The following is a 14,530-nucleotide window of genomic DNA, read 5'->3' as shown; positions in this document are numbered from 1 at the left end:
TCAATCCTAAATCGTCAATCCTCAATTCTCAATCCTCAATCCCCAGTCCTCAGTCCTCAAACCTCAATCCTCAAACCTCAGCCCTCGTAGTCAATCCTCAATCCTCAACCCTCAATCCTCAATCCTCAACCTTCAAACCTCAATTCTCAATCCTCAATCCTCAATCCTCAGTCCTCAAACCACAGTCCTGAATCCTCAATCCTGAAACCTCAATCGTCAGCCCTCAGTCCTCAACAATCAGTTGTCAATCCTCAATCCTCAATAGAATATCCTCAGTTCAGAGTTTTCCATACGCAATACTCAATCTGCAATCTTCAAATCTGTATCCACAAACATGAATTCTCATCACTCAACCCTCAACACTCAGTCCCCAATACTCAATCTTCAATCCTCAATCCTCAGTCCTCAATTCTCAATCCTCAATCCTCAGTCCTCAGACCTCAAACCTCAATCCTCAACCCTCAGCCCTCATCGTCAATCCTCAAACCTCAATCCTCAGTCCTCAATCCTCAATGATCAATCCTCAATCCTCAATCCTCAGTCCTCAATCCTCAATCCCCAATCCTCAATCCTCAATCTTCAATCCTCAATACTCAATCTTCAATCCTGAACCCTCAATTCTCAATCGTCAATACTCAATCCTCAATACTCAATTCTCAATACTAAGTAGAATATCCTGAATTCTTAGTTTTCAACACTCAATCCTCAATGTTCAATCTTCAAATCACCACCCACAAACATCAATGCTCATCACACAACCCTCAGCACTCAGTCCTCAATCTCCAATCCTCAATCCTCAATCCTCAATCTTCAATCGTCAATACTCAATTTTCAAACCTCAATCCTCAATCCTCAATTCTCAATCTTCAATCCTCAACCCTCAATCCTCAATCCTCAATATTCAATCCTCAATACTCAATCTTCAATCCTCAATCCGCAATCATCAATCCTCAATTCTCAATCGTCAGTCATCAATCCTCAATCTTTAATACTCAATCGTCAATTCTCTGCCCTCAATCCTCAATCCTCAATCCTCGTTCCTCAAACCTCAATCCTCAACCCTCAGTCCCCATCCTCAATTCTCAATCCTGAATCCTCAATCTTCAGCCCTCAGTCCTCAACAATCAATTGTCAATCCTCAATCCTCAATATTCAATCCTCAATACTCAATCCTCAATCCTCAATCCGCAATCATCAATCCTCAATTCTCAATCGTCAGTCATCAATCCTCAATCTTCAATACTCAATCGTCAGTCATCTGTCCTCAATCCTCAATCCTCAATCCTCGTTCCTCAAACCTCAATCCTCAACCCTCAGTCCCCATCCTCAATTCTCAATTCTCAATCCTGAATCCTCAACCCCCAATCTTCAATCCTCAATAATCAATCTCCAATCCTAGATCACCAATCCCCAATGCTCATTCCTTAATCCTCAATCTTCAATTCTCAATCCCCAGTCCTCAATCTTCAATCCTCAATGCTCAGTCCTCAATCCTCAATCCTCAGTCCTCAATCCTCAATCCACAATCCACAAACCTCAATCCTCAACCGTCAGTCCTCGTCCTCAATCCTCAACACTCAATCCTCAATCCTCAGTCTTCAATCGTCAATACTAAATCTTCAATCCTCAATCTTCAGTCCTCAATCCTCAATCCTCAATCCTCAATATTCAACACACAACCCTCAACCATCAATCCTCAATACTCAACCATCAATACTCAATTCTCAATACTCAATAGAATAACCTGAATTCTCATTGTTCAACACTCAATCCACAATATTCAATAATCAAACCTCAATCCTCAAACATCAATTCTCAACACTCAATCCTCAACACTCAGTCCTCTCTCTTCAATCCTCCATCCTCAACCATCAATCCTCAAGCGTCAATCCTCAATCCTCAATCCTCAACCCTCAATCCTCAGTCCTCAAACCTCAATCCTCAATCATCAATCCTCAAACCTCAATCCTCAGTCCTCAAACCACAATCCTGAATCCTCAATCCTGAAACCTCAATCTTCAGCCTTCAGTCCTCAACAATCAGTTGTCAATCCTCAATCCTCAATAGAATATCCTCAGTTCAGAGTTTTCCATACGCAATACTCAATCTGCAATCTTCAAATCTCTATCCACAAACATCAATACTCATCACTCAACCCTCAACACTCAGTCCCCAATCCTCAATCTTGAATCCTCAATCCTCAATCCTCAATCCCCAATCCTCAATCTTCAATCCTCAATACTCAATCTTCAATCCTCAATCCTCAATCCTCAATCCTCAATCTTCAATCCTCAATCCTCAATCCTCAATCCTCAATCCTCATTCTTCTATCCTCAATACCCAGTCCTCAATCTTCAATCCTCAATAATCAATCTCGAATCCTAGATCCCCAATCCCCAATCCTCAATCCTTAATACTCAATCTTCAATCCTCAATCCCTAGTCCTCAATCTTCAATCCAAAATACTCAATCTTCAATCCTCAATCCTCAATCCTCAGACCTCAAACCTCAATTCTGAGACCTCAATCCTGAATCCTCAATCTTCAGCCCTCTGTCCTCAACAATCAGGTGACAATCCTCAATCCTCAATAGAATACCCTCAATTCGCAGTTTTCGATTCACAATACTCAATCTGCAATCTTCAAATCTCTATCCACAATCATCAATTCTCATCTCTCAACCCTCAACACTCAGTCCTCAATGTTCAATCCTCAATCCTCAATCCTCAATCTTCAATCCTCAATACTCAATCTTCAATCCTCAATCCTCAATCCTCAATCCTCAGTCCTCATTCTTCAATCCTCAATACCCAATCCTCAATCTTCAATCCTCAATCCTCAATCCCCAATTCTCTATCCTCAATCCTCAATCCTCAGACCTCAAGCATCAATACTCAACCCTCAGCCCTCGTCCTCAATCCACTACCCTCAATTCTCAATCCTCAATCTTCAATCATCAATATTCAATCTTCAATACTCAATCCTCAATCCTCAATCCTCGATCCTCAATCCTCAATCCTCAATGTTCGATCCTCAATCCTCAAAACTCAATCTTCAATCCTCAATACTCAATCTTCAATCCTCAATCCTCAATCCTCAATCCTCAGTCCTCATTCTTCAATCCTCAATACCCAATCCTCAATCTTCAATCCTCAATCCTCAATCCCCAATTCTCAATCCTCAATCCTCAATCCTCAGACCTCAAGCATCAATACTCAACCCTCAGTCCTCGTCCTCAATCCACTACCCTCAATCCTCAATCCTCAATCTTCAATCATCAATATTCAATCTTCAATCCTCAATCCTCAATCCTCAATCCTCGATCCTCAATCCTCAATCCTCAATGTTCAATCCTCAATACCCAATCCTCAATCTTCAATCCTCAATCCTCAATGCTCAATGTTCATTCCTCAATCCTCAATCCTCAATCTTCAATCCACAATCCTCAATCCTCAATCCTCAATCCTCAATCCTCAATCCTCAAACCTCAATCCTCAGTCCTCAAACCACAATCCTGTATCCTCAATCCTGAAACCTCTATCTTCAGCCGTCAGTCCTCAACAATCAGTTGTCAATCCTCAATCCTCAATAGAATATCCTCAGTTCAGAGTTTTCCATACGCAATACTCAATCTGCAATCTTCAAATCTCTATCCACAAACATCAATTCTCATCACTCAACCCTCAACACTCAGTCCCCAATACTCAATCTTCAATCCTCAATCCTCAATCCTCAATCCACAATCCTCAATCTTCAATCCTCAATCCGCAATCCTCAAGCCTCAATCCTCAATCCTCAATTCTCAGTCCTCAAACCTCAATCCTGAATCCTCAATCCTCAGTCCTCAACCTTCAGACTTCAGACCTCAACAATCAGTTGTCAATCCTCAATCCTCAATAGAATATCATCAATTCACAGCTTTCAACACTAAATTCTCAATCTGCAATCTTGGAATCTCTATCCACAAACATCAATCCTCATCACTCAACCCTCAACACTCAGTACCCAATCCTCAATCTTCAATCCTCTATCCTCAATCCTCAATCCTCAATCCTCAATCCTCAATCCTCAATCCTCAATCCTCAATCCTCAATCTTCAATCCTCAATACTCAATCTTCAATCCTCAATACTCAATCCTCAATCCTCAATACTCAGTCCTCAATCGTCAATCCTCAATCCTCAATCCTCAATCCTCAATTCTTAATCCCCAATCCTTAATCTTCAATCCTCAATCCTCAATCCTCAATCCACAATCCTCAATATTCAATCCTCAATACTCAATCTTCAATCCTCAATCCTCAATCCTCAATCCTCAATCCTCAATCCTCATTCCTCAATCCTCAATCTTCTATCCTCAATACTCAATCTTCAATCCTCAATCCTCAATCCTCAATCCTCAATCCTCATTCTTCAATCCTCAATACCCAATCCTCAATCTTGTATCCTCAATCCACAATCCTCAATTCTCAATCCTCAATCCTCAATCCTCAGACCTCAAACATCAATACTCAACCCTCAGTCCTCGTCCTCAATCCACAGCCCTCAATCCTCAATCCTCAATCTTCAATCATCAATATTCAATCTTCAGTCCTCAGTCCTCAGTCCTCAATCCTCTATCCTCAATCCTCAATGTTCAATCCGCAATAGCCAATCCTCAATCCTCAGTCCTCAAACCTCAATCCTGAATCCTCAATCCTGAATCCTCAATCTTCAGACCTAAATCCTCAACAATCAGTTGTCAATTCTCAATCCTCAGTAGAATATCATCAATTCACAGTTTTCAATACTCAATACTCAATCTGCAATCTTTAAATCTCTATCCACAAACATCAATTCCCATCACTCAACCCTCAGCTCTCAGTCCCCAATCCTCAATCCTCAGTTCTTAATCCTCAATACTCAATCCTCAATCGTCAATCCTCAATCCCCAATCCTTAATTTTCAATCCTCAATCCTCAATCCTCAATCCTCAATCCCCAATCCTCAATCTTCAATCATCAATATTCAATCTTCAGTCCTCAGTCCTCAGTCCTCAATCCTCAATCCTCAATCCTCAATGTTCAATCCGCAATAGCAAATGCTCAATCCACAGTCCTCAAACCTCAATCCTGAATCCTCAATCCTGAATCCTCAATCTTCAGACCTAAATCCTCAACAATCAGTTGTCAATTCTCAATCCTCAGTAGAATATCATCAATTCACAGTTTTCAATACTCAATACTCAATCTGCAATCTTTAAATCTCTATCCACAAACATCAATTCCCATCACTCAACCCTCAGCTCTCAGTCCCCAATCCTCAATCCTCAGTTCTTAATCCTCAATACTCAATCCTCAATCGTCAATCCTCAATCCCCAATCCTTAATTTTCAATCCTCAATCCTCAATCCTCAATCCTCAATCCCCAATCCTCAATCTTCAATCATCAATATTCAATCTTCAGTCCTCAGTCCTCAGTCCTCAATCCTCAATCCTCAATCCTCAATGTTCAATCCGCAATAGCCAATGCTCAATCCACAGTCCTCAAACCTCAATCCTGAATCCTCAATCCTGAATCCTCAATCTTCAGACCTAAATCCTCAACAATCAGTTGTCAATTCTCAATCCTCAGTAGAATATCATCAATTCACAGTTTTCAATACTCAATACTCAATCTGCAATCTTTAAATCTCTATCCACAAACATCAATTCCCATCACTCAACCCTCAGCTCTCAGTCCCCAATCCTCAATCCTCAGTTCTTAGTCCTCAATACTCAATCCTCAATCGTCAATCCTCAATCCCCAATCCTTAATTTTCAATCCTCAATCCTCAATCCTCAATCCACAATCCCCAATCCTCAATCTTCAATCATCAATATTCAATCTTCAGTCCTCGGTCCTCAGTCCTCAATCCTCAATCCTCAATCCTCAATGTTCAATCCGCAATAGCCAATCCTCAATCCTCAGTCCTCAAACCTCAATCCTGAATCCTCAATCCTGAATCCTCAATCTTCAGACCTAAATCCTCAACAATCAGTTGTCAATTCTCAATCCTCAGTAGAATATCATCAATTCACAGTTTTCAATACTCAATACTCAATCTGCAATCCTCAGTCCTCAATCCTCAATCCACAATTAACAAACCTCAATCCTCAACCGTCAGTCCTCGTCCTCAATCCTCAACACTCAATCCTCAATCCTCAGTCTTCAATCGTCAATACTAAATCTTCAATCCTCAATCTTCAGTCCTCAATCCTCAATCCTCAATCCTCAATATTCAACACACAACCCTCAACCATCATTCCTCAATACTCAACCATCAATACTCAATTCTCAATACTCAATAGAATATCCTGAATTCTCATGGTTCAATACTCAATCCACAATATTCAATAATCCAATCTCAATCCTCAAACATCAATTCTCAACACTCAATCCTCAACACTCAGTCCTCTCTCTTCAATCCTCCATCCTCAACCATCAATCCTCAAGCGTCAATCCTCAATCCTCAATCCTCAATCCTCAACCCTCAATCTTCAGTCCTCAAACCTCAATCCTCAATCATCAATCCTCAAACCTCAATCTTCAATCCTCAACACTCAATCATCAATCTTCAATCCTCAATACTCAATCTTCAATCGTCAAACCTCAGTCCTCATCCTCAATCCTCAAACCTCAATCCTCAATCCTCAATCTTCAATCCTCAATACTCAATCTTCAATCCTCAATCCTCAATCCTCAATCCTCAATGTTCAATCCTCAATACCCAATCCTCAATCTTCAATCTTCAATCCTCAATCCTCAATCCTCAATCCTCAATCCTCAACCCTCAATCGTCAGTCTTCAAACCTCATTACTCAATCTTCAATCCTCAATCCTCAATCTTCAATCCTCAATACTCAATCTTCAATCCTCCATACACAATCCTCAATCCTCAATCTTCAATTCTCAATCCTCAATCCTCAATCCTCAATACTCATTCTTCAATCCTCAATACCCAATCCTCTATCTTCAATCCTCAATCCTCAATCCTCAATCCTCAATCCTCAATCCTCATTCTTCAATCCTCAATACCCAATCCTCTATCTTCAATCCTCAATCCTGAATCCTCAATTCTCAATCCTCAATCCTCAGTCCTCAGTCCTCAAACCACAATCCTCAACCCTCAGCCCTCATAGTCAATCCTCAATCCTCAATCCTCAATCCTCAATACTCAGTCCTCAATCGTCAATCCTCAATCCTCAATCCTCAATCCTCAATTCTTAATCCCCAATCCTTAATCTTCAATCCTCAATCCTCAATCCTCAATCCACAATCCTCAATATTCAATCCTCAATACTCAATCTTCAATCCTCAATCCTCAATCCTCAATCCTCAATCCTCAATCCTCATTCCTCAATCCTCAATCTTCTATCCTCAATACTCAATCTTCAATCCTCAATCCTCAATCCTCAATCCTCAATCCTCATTCTTCAATCCTCAATACCCAATCCTCAATCTTGTATCCTCAATCCACAATCCTCAATTCTCAATCCTCAATCCTCAATCCTCAGACCTCAAACATCAATACTCAACCCTCAGTCCTCGTCCTCAATCCACAGCCCTCAATCCTCAATCCTCAATCTTCAATCATCAATATTCAATCTTCAGTCCTCAGTCCTCAGTCCTCAATCCTCTATCCTCAATCCTCAATGTTCAATCCGCAATAGCCAATCCTCAATCCTCAGTCCTCAAACCTCAATCCTGAATCCTCAATCCTGAATCCTCAATCTTCAGACCTAAATCCTCAACAATCAGTTGTCAATTCTCAATCCTCAGTAGAATATCATCAATTCACAGTTTTCAATACTCAATACTCAATCTGCAATCTTTAAATCTCTATCCACAAACATCAATTCCCACCACTCAACCCTCAGCTCTCAGTCCCCAATCCTCAATCCTCAGTTCTTAATCCTCAATACTCAATCCTCAATCGTCAATCCTCAATCCCCAATCCTTAATTTTCAATCCTCAATCCTCAATCCTCAATCCTCAATCCCCAATCCTCAATCTTCAATCATCAATATTCAATCTTCAGTCCTCAGTCCTCAGTCCTCAATCCTCAATCCTCAATCCTCAATGTTCAATCCGCAATAGCCAATGCTCAATCCACAGTCCTCAAACCTCAATCCTGAATCCTCAATCCTGAATCCTCAATCTTCAGACCTAAATCCTCAACAATCAGTTGTCAATTCTCAATCCTCAGTAGAATATCATCAATTCACAGTTTTCAATACTCAATACTCAATCTGCAATCTTTAAATCTCTATCCACAAACATCAATTCCCATCACTCAACCCTCAGCTCTCAGTCCCCAATCCTCAATCCTCAGTTCTTAGTCCTCAATACTCAATCCTCAATCGTCAATCCTCAATCCCCAATCCTTAATTTTCAATCCTCAATCCTCAATCCTCAATCCTCAATCCCCAATCCTCAATCTTCAATCATCAATATTCAATCTTCAGTCCTCGGTCCTCAGTCCTCAATCCTCAATCCTCAATCCTCAATGTTCAATCCGCAATAGCCAATCCTCAATCCTCAGTCCTCAAACCTCAATCCTGAATCCTCAATCCTGAATCCTCAATCTTCAGACCTAAATCCACAACAATCAGTTGTCAATTCTCAATCCTCAGTAGAATATCATCAATTCACAGTTTTCAATACTCAGTACTCAATCTGCAATCCTCAGTCCTCAATCCTCAATCCACAATTAACAAACCTCAATCCTCAACCGTCAGTCCTCGTCCTCAATCCTCAACACTCAATCCTCAATCCTCAGTCTTCAATCGTCAATACTAAATCTTCAATCCTCAATCTTCAGTCCTCAATCCTCAATCCTCAATCCTCAATATTCAACACACAACCCTCAACCATCATTCCTCAATACTCAACCATCAATACTCAATTCTCAATACTCAATAGAATATCCTGAATTCTCATGGTTCAATACTCAATCCACAATATTCAATAATCCAATCTCAATCCTCAAACATCAATTCTCAACACTCAATCCTCAACACTCAGTCCTCTCTCTTCAATCCTCCATCCTCAACCATCAATCCTCAAGCGTCAATCCTCAATCCTCAATCCTCAATCCTCAACCCTCAATCTTCAGTCCTCAAACCTCAATCCTCAATCATCAATCCTCAAACCTCAATCCTCAGTCCTCAAACCACAATCCTGAATCCTCAATCCTGAAACATCAATCTTCAGCCTTCAGTCCTCAACAATCTGTTGTCAATCCTCAATCCTCAATAGAATATCCTCAGTTCAGAGTTTTCCATACGCAATACTCAATCTGCAATCTTCAAATCTCTATCCACAAACATCAATTCTCATCACTCAACCCTCAACACTCAGTCCCCAATCCTCAATCTTCAATCCTCAATCCTCAATCCTCAATCCCCAATCCTCAGTCTTCAATCCTCAATACTCAATCTTCAATCCTCAATCCTCAATCCTCAATCCTCAATCTTCAATCCTCAATCCTCAATCCTCAATCCTTAATCCTCATTCTTCTATCCTCAATACCCAGTCCTCAATCTTCAATCCTCAATAATCAATCTCCAATCCTAGATCCCCAATCCCCAATCCTCAATCCTTAATACCCAATCTTCAATCCTCAATCCCTAGTCCTCAATCTTCAATCCTCAATACTCAATCCTCAGTCCTCAAACCACAATCCTGAATCCTCAATCCTGAAACCTCAATCTTCAGCCTTCAGTCCTCAACAATCTGTTGTCAATCCTCAATCCTCAATAGAATATCCTCAGTTCAGAGTTTTCCATACGCAATACTCAATCTGCAATCTTCAAATCTCTATCCACAAACATCAATTCTCATCACTCAACCCTCAGCACTCAGTCCCCAATCCTCAATCTTCAATCCTCAATCCTCAATCCTCAATCCCCAATCCTCAGTCTTCAATCCTCAATACTCAATCTTCAATCCTCAATCCTCAATCCTCAATCCTCAATCTTCAATCCTCAATCCTCAATCCTCAATCCTTAATCCTCATTCTTCTATCCTCAATACCCAGTCCTCAATCTTCAATCCTCAATAATCAATCTCCAATCCTAGATCCCCAATCCCCAATCCTCAATCCTTAATACCCAATCTTCAATCCTCAATCCCTAGTCCTCAATCTTCAATCCTCAATACTCAATCTTCAATCCTCAATCCTCAATCCTCAATCCTCAATGTTCAATCCTCAATACCCAATCCTCAATCTTCAATCTTCAATCCTCAATCCTCAATCCTCAATCCTCAATCCTCAACCCTCAATCGTCAGTCTTCAAACCTCATTACTCAATCTTCAATCCTCAATCCTCAATCTTCAATCCTCAATACTCAATCTTCAATCCTCCATACACAATCCTCAATCCTCAATCTTCAATTCTCAATCCTCAATCCTCAATCCTCAATACTCATTCTTCAATCCTCAATACCCAATCCTCTATCTTCAATCCTCAATCCTCAATCCTCAATCCTCAATCCTCAATCCTCATTCTTCAATCCTCAATACCCAATCCTCTATCTTCAATCCTCAATCCTGAATCCTCAATTCTCAATCCTCAATCCTCAGTCCTCAGTCCTCAAACCACAATCCTCAACCCTCAGCCCTCATAGTCAATCCTCAATCCTCAATCCTCAATCCTCAATACTCAGTCCTCAATCGTCAATCCTCAATCCTCAATCCTCAATCCTCAATTCTTAATCCTCAATACTCAATCCTCAATCGTCAATCCTCAATCCCCAATCCTTAATCTTCAATCCTCAATCCTCAATCCTCAATCCACAATCCTCAATATTCAATCCTCAATACTCAATCTTCAATCCTCAATCCTCAATCCTCAATCCTCAATCCTCAATCCTCATTCCTCAATCCTCAATCTTCTATACTCAATACTCAATCTTCAATCCTCAATCCTCAATCCTCAATCCTCAATCCTCATTCTTCAATCCTCAATACCCAATCCTCAATCTTGTATCCTCAATCCACAATCCTCAATTCTCAATCCTCAATCCTCAATCCTCAGACCTCAAACATCAATACTCAACCCTCAGTCCTCGTCCTCAATCCACAGCCCTCAATCCTCAATCCTCAATCTTCAATCATCAATATTCAATCTTCAGTCCTCAGTCCTCAGTCCTCAATCCTCTATCCTCAATCCTCAATGTTCAATCCGCAATAGCCAATCCTCAATCCTCAGTCCTCAATCCTCAATCCTCAATCCTCAATATTCAACACACAACCCTCAACCATCATTCCTCAATACTCAACCATCAATACTCAATTCTCAATACTCAATAGAATATCCTGAATTCTCATGGTTCAATACTCAATCCACAATATTCAATAATCCAATCTCAATCCTCAAACATCAATTCTCAACACTCAATCCTCAACACTCAGTCCTCTCTCTTCAATCCTCCATCCTCAACCATCAATCCTCAATCGTCAATCCTCAATCCTCAATCCTCAATCCTCAACCCTCAATCTTCAGTCCTCAAACCTCAATCCTCAATCATCAATCCTCAAACCTCAATCCTCAGTCCTCAAACCACAATCCTGAATCCTCAATCCTGAAACCTCAATCTTCAGCCTTCAGTCCTCAACAATCTGTTGTCAATCCTCAATCCTCAATAGAATATCCTCAGTTCAGAGTTTTCCATACGCAATACTCAATCTGCAATCTTCAAATCTCTATCCACAAACATCAATTCTCATCACTCAACCCTCAACACTCAGTCCCCAATCCTCAATCTTCAATCCTCAATCCTCAATCCTCAATCCCCAATCCTCAGTCTTCAATCCTCAATACTCAATCTTCAATCCTCAATCCTCAATCCTCAATCCTCAATCTTCAATCCTCAATCCTCAATCCTCAATCCTTAATCCTCATTCTTCTATCCTCAATACCCAGTCCTCAATCTTCAATCCTCAATAATCAATCTCCAATCCTAGATCCCCAATCCCCAATCCTCAATCCTTAATACCCAATCTTCAATCCTCAATCCCTAGTCCTCAATCTTCAATCCTCAATACTCAATCTTCAATCCTCAATCCTCAATCCTCAGACCTCAAACCTCAATTCTGAATCCTCAATCCTGAATCCTCAATCTTCAGCCCTCTGTCCTCAACAATCAGGTGACAATCCTCAATCCTCAATAGAATACCCTCAATTCGCAGTTTTCGATTCACAATACTCAATCTGCAATCTTCAAATCTCTATCCACAGACATCAATTCTCATCACTCAACCCTCAACACTCAGTCCTCAATGTTCAATCCTCAATCCTCAATCCTCAATCTTCAATCCTCAATACTCAATCTTCAATCCTCAATCCTCAATCCTCAATCCTCAGCCCTCATTCTTCAATCCTCAATACCCAATCCTCAATCTTCAATCCTCAATCCTCAATCCCCAATTCTCAATCCTCAATCCGCAATCCTCAGACCTCAAGCATCAATACTCAACCCTCAGTCCTCGTCCTCAATCCACTACCCTCAATCCTCAATCCTCAATCTTCAATCATCAATATTCAATCTTCAATACTCAATCCTCAATCCTCAATCCTCAATCCTCGATCCTCAATCCTCAATCCTCAATGTTCAATCCCCAATCCTCAACCCTCAATCTTGAATCCTCAATACTCAATCTTCAATCCTCAATCCTCAATCCTCAATCCTCAGTCCTCATTCTTCAATCCTCAATACCCAATCCTCAATCTTCAATCCTCAATCCTCAATCCCCAATTCTCAATCCTCAATCCTCAATCCTCAGACCTCAAGCATCAATACTCAACCCTCAGTCCTCGTCCTCAATCCACTACCCTCAATCCTCAATCCTCAATCTTCAATCATCAATATTCAATCTTCAATCCTCAATCCTCAATCCTCAATCCTCGATCCTCAATCCTCAATCCTCAATGTTCAATCCTCAATACCCAATCCTCAATCTTCAATCCTCAATCCTCAATGCTCAATGTTCATTCCTCAATCCTCAATCCTCAATCTTCAATCCTCAATCCTCAATCCTCAATCCTCAATCCTCAATCCTCAAACCTCAATCCTCAGTCCTCAAACCACAATCCTGAATCCTCAATCCTGAAACCTCTATCTTCAGCCGTCAGTCCTCAACAATCAGTTGTCAATCCTCAATCCTCAATAGAATATCCTCAGTTCAGAGTTTTCCATACGCAATACTCAATCTGCAATCTTCAAATCTCTATCCACAAACATCAATTCTCATCACTCAACCCTCAACACTCAGTCCCCAATACTCAATCTTCAATCCTCAGTCCTCAATCCTCAATCCACAATCCTCAATCTTCAATCCTCAATCCTCAATCCTCAAGCCTCAATCCTCAATCCTCAATCCTCAGTCCTCAAACCTCAATCCTGAATACTCAATCCTCAGTCCTCAACCTTCAGACTTCAGACCTGAACAATCAGTTGTCAATCCTCAATCCTCAATAGAATATCATCAATTCACAGCTTTCAACACTAAATTCTCAATCTGCAATCTTCGAATCTCTACCCAAAAACATCAATCCTCATCACTCAACCCTCAACACTCAGTACCCAATCCTCAATCTTCAATCCTCTATCCTCAATACTCAATCCTCAATCCTCAATCCTCAATCCTCAATCCTCAATCCTCAATCCTCAATCTTCAATCCTCAGTACTCAATTCTCAATTCTCAAAACTCAATCCTCAGTCCTCAGTCCTCAAACCTTGATCCTCAACGCTCAGCTCTCATCCTCAATCCCCAATCCTCAATCCTCAATCCTCAATCCTCAATATTCAATCCTCAATACTCAATCTTCAATCCTCAATCAGCAATCATCAATCCTCAATTCTCAATCGTCAGTCATCAATCCTCAATCTTCAATACTCAATCGTCAGTCATCTGTCCTCAATCCTCAATCCTCAATCCTCGTTCCTCAAACCTCAATCCTCAACCCTCAGTCCCCATCCTCAATTCTCAATTCTCAATCCTGAATCCTCAACCCTCAATCTTCAATCCTCAATAATCAATCTCCAATCCTAGATCACCAATCCCCAATGCTCAATCCTTAATCCTCAATCTTCAATCCTCAATCCCCAGTCCTCAATCTTCAATCCTCAATGCTCAGTCCTCAATCGTCAATCCTCAGTCATCAAACCTCAATCCACAATCCACAAACCTCAATCCTCAACCGTCAGTCCTCGTCCTCAATCCTCAACACTCAATCCTCAATCCTCAGTCTTCAATCGTCAATACTAAATCTTCAATCCTCAATCTTCAGTCCTCAATCCTCAATCCTCAATCCTCAATATTCAACACACAACCCTCAACCATCAATCCTCAATACTCAACCATCAATACTCAATTCTCAATGCTCAACAGAATATCCTGAATTCTCATGTTTCAATACTCAATCCACAATATTCAATAATCAAATCTCAATCCTCAAACATCAATTCTCAACACTTAATCCTCAACACTCAGTCCTCTCTCTACAA

Source organism: Calliopsis andreniformis, unplaced genomic scaffold, assembly GCF_051401765.1.
Source record: "Calliopsis andreniformis isolate RMS-2024a unplaced genomic scaffold, iyCalAndr_principal scaffold0031, whole genome shotgun sequence".
Lineage (NCBI taxonomy): Eukaryota > Metazoa > Arthropoda > Insecta > Hymenoptera > Andrenidae > Calliopsis > Calliopsis andreniformis.
This window is presented reverse-complemented; position numbering follows the sequence as displayed.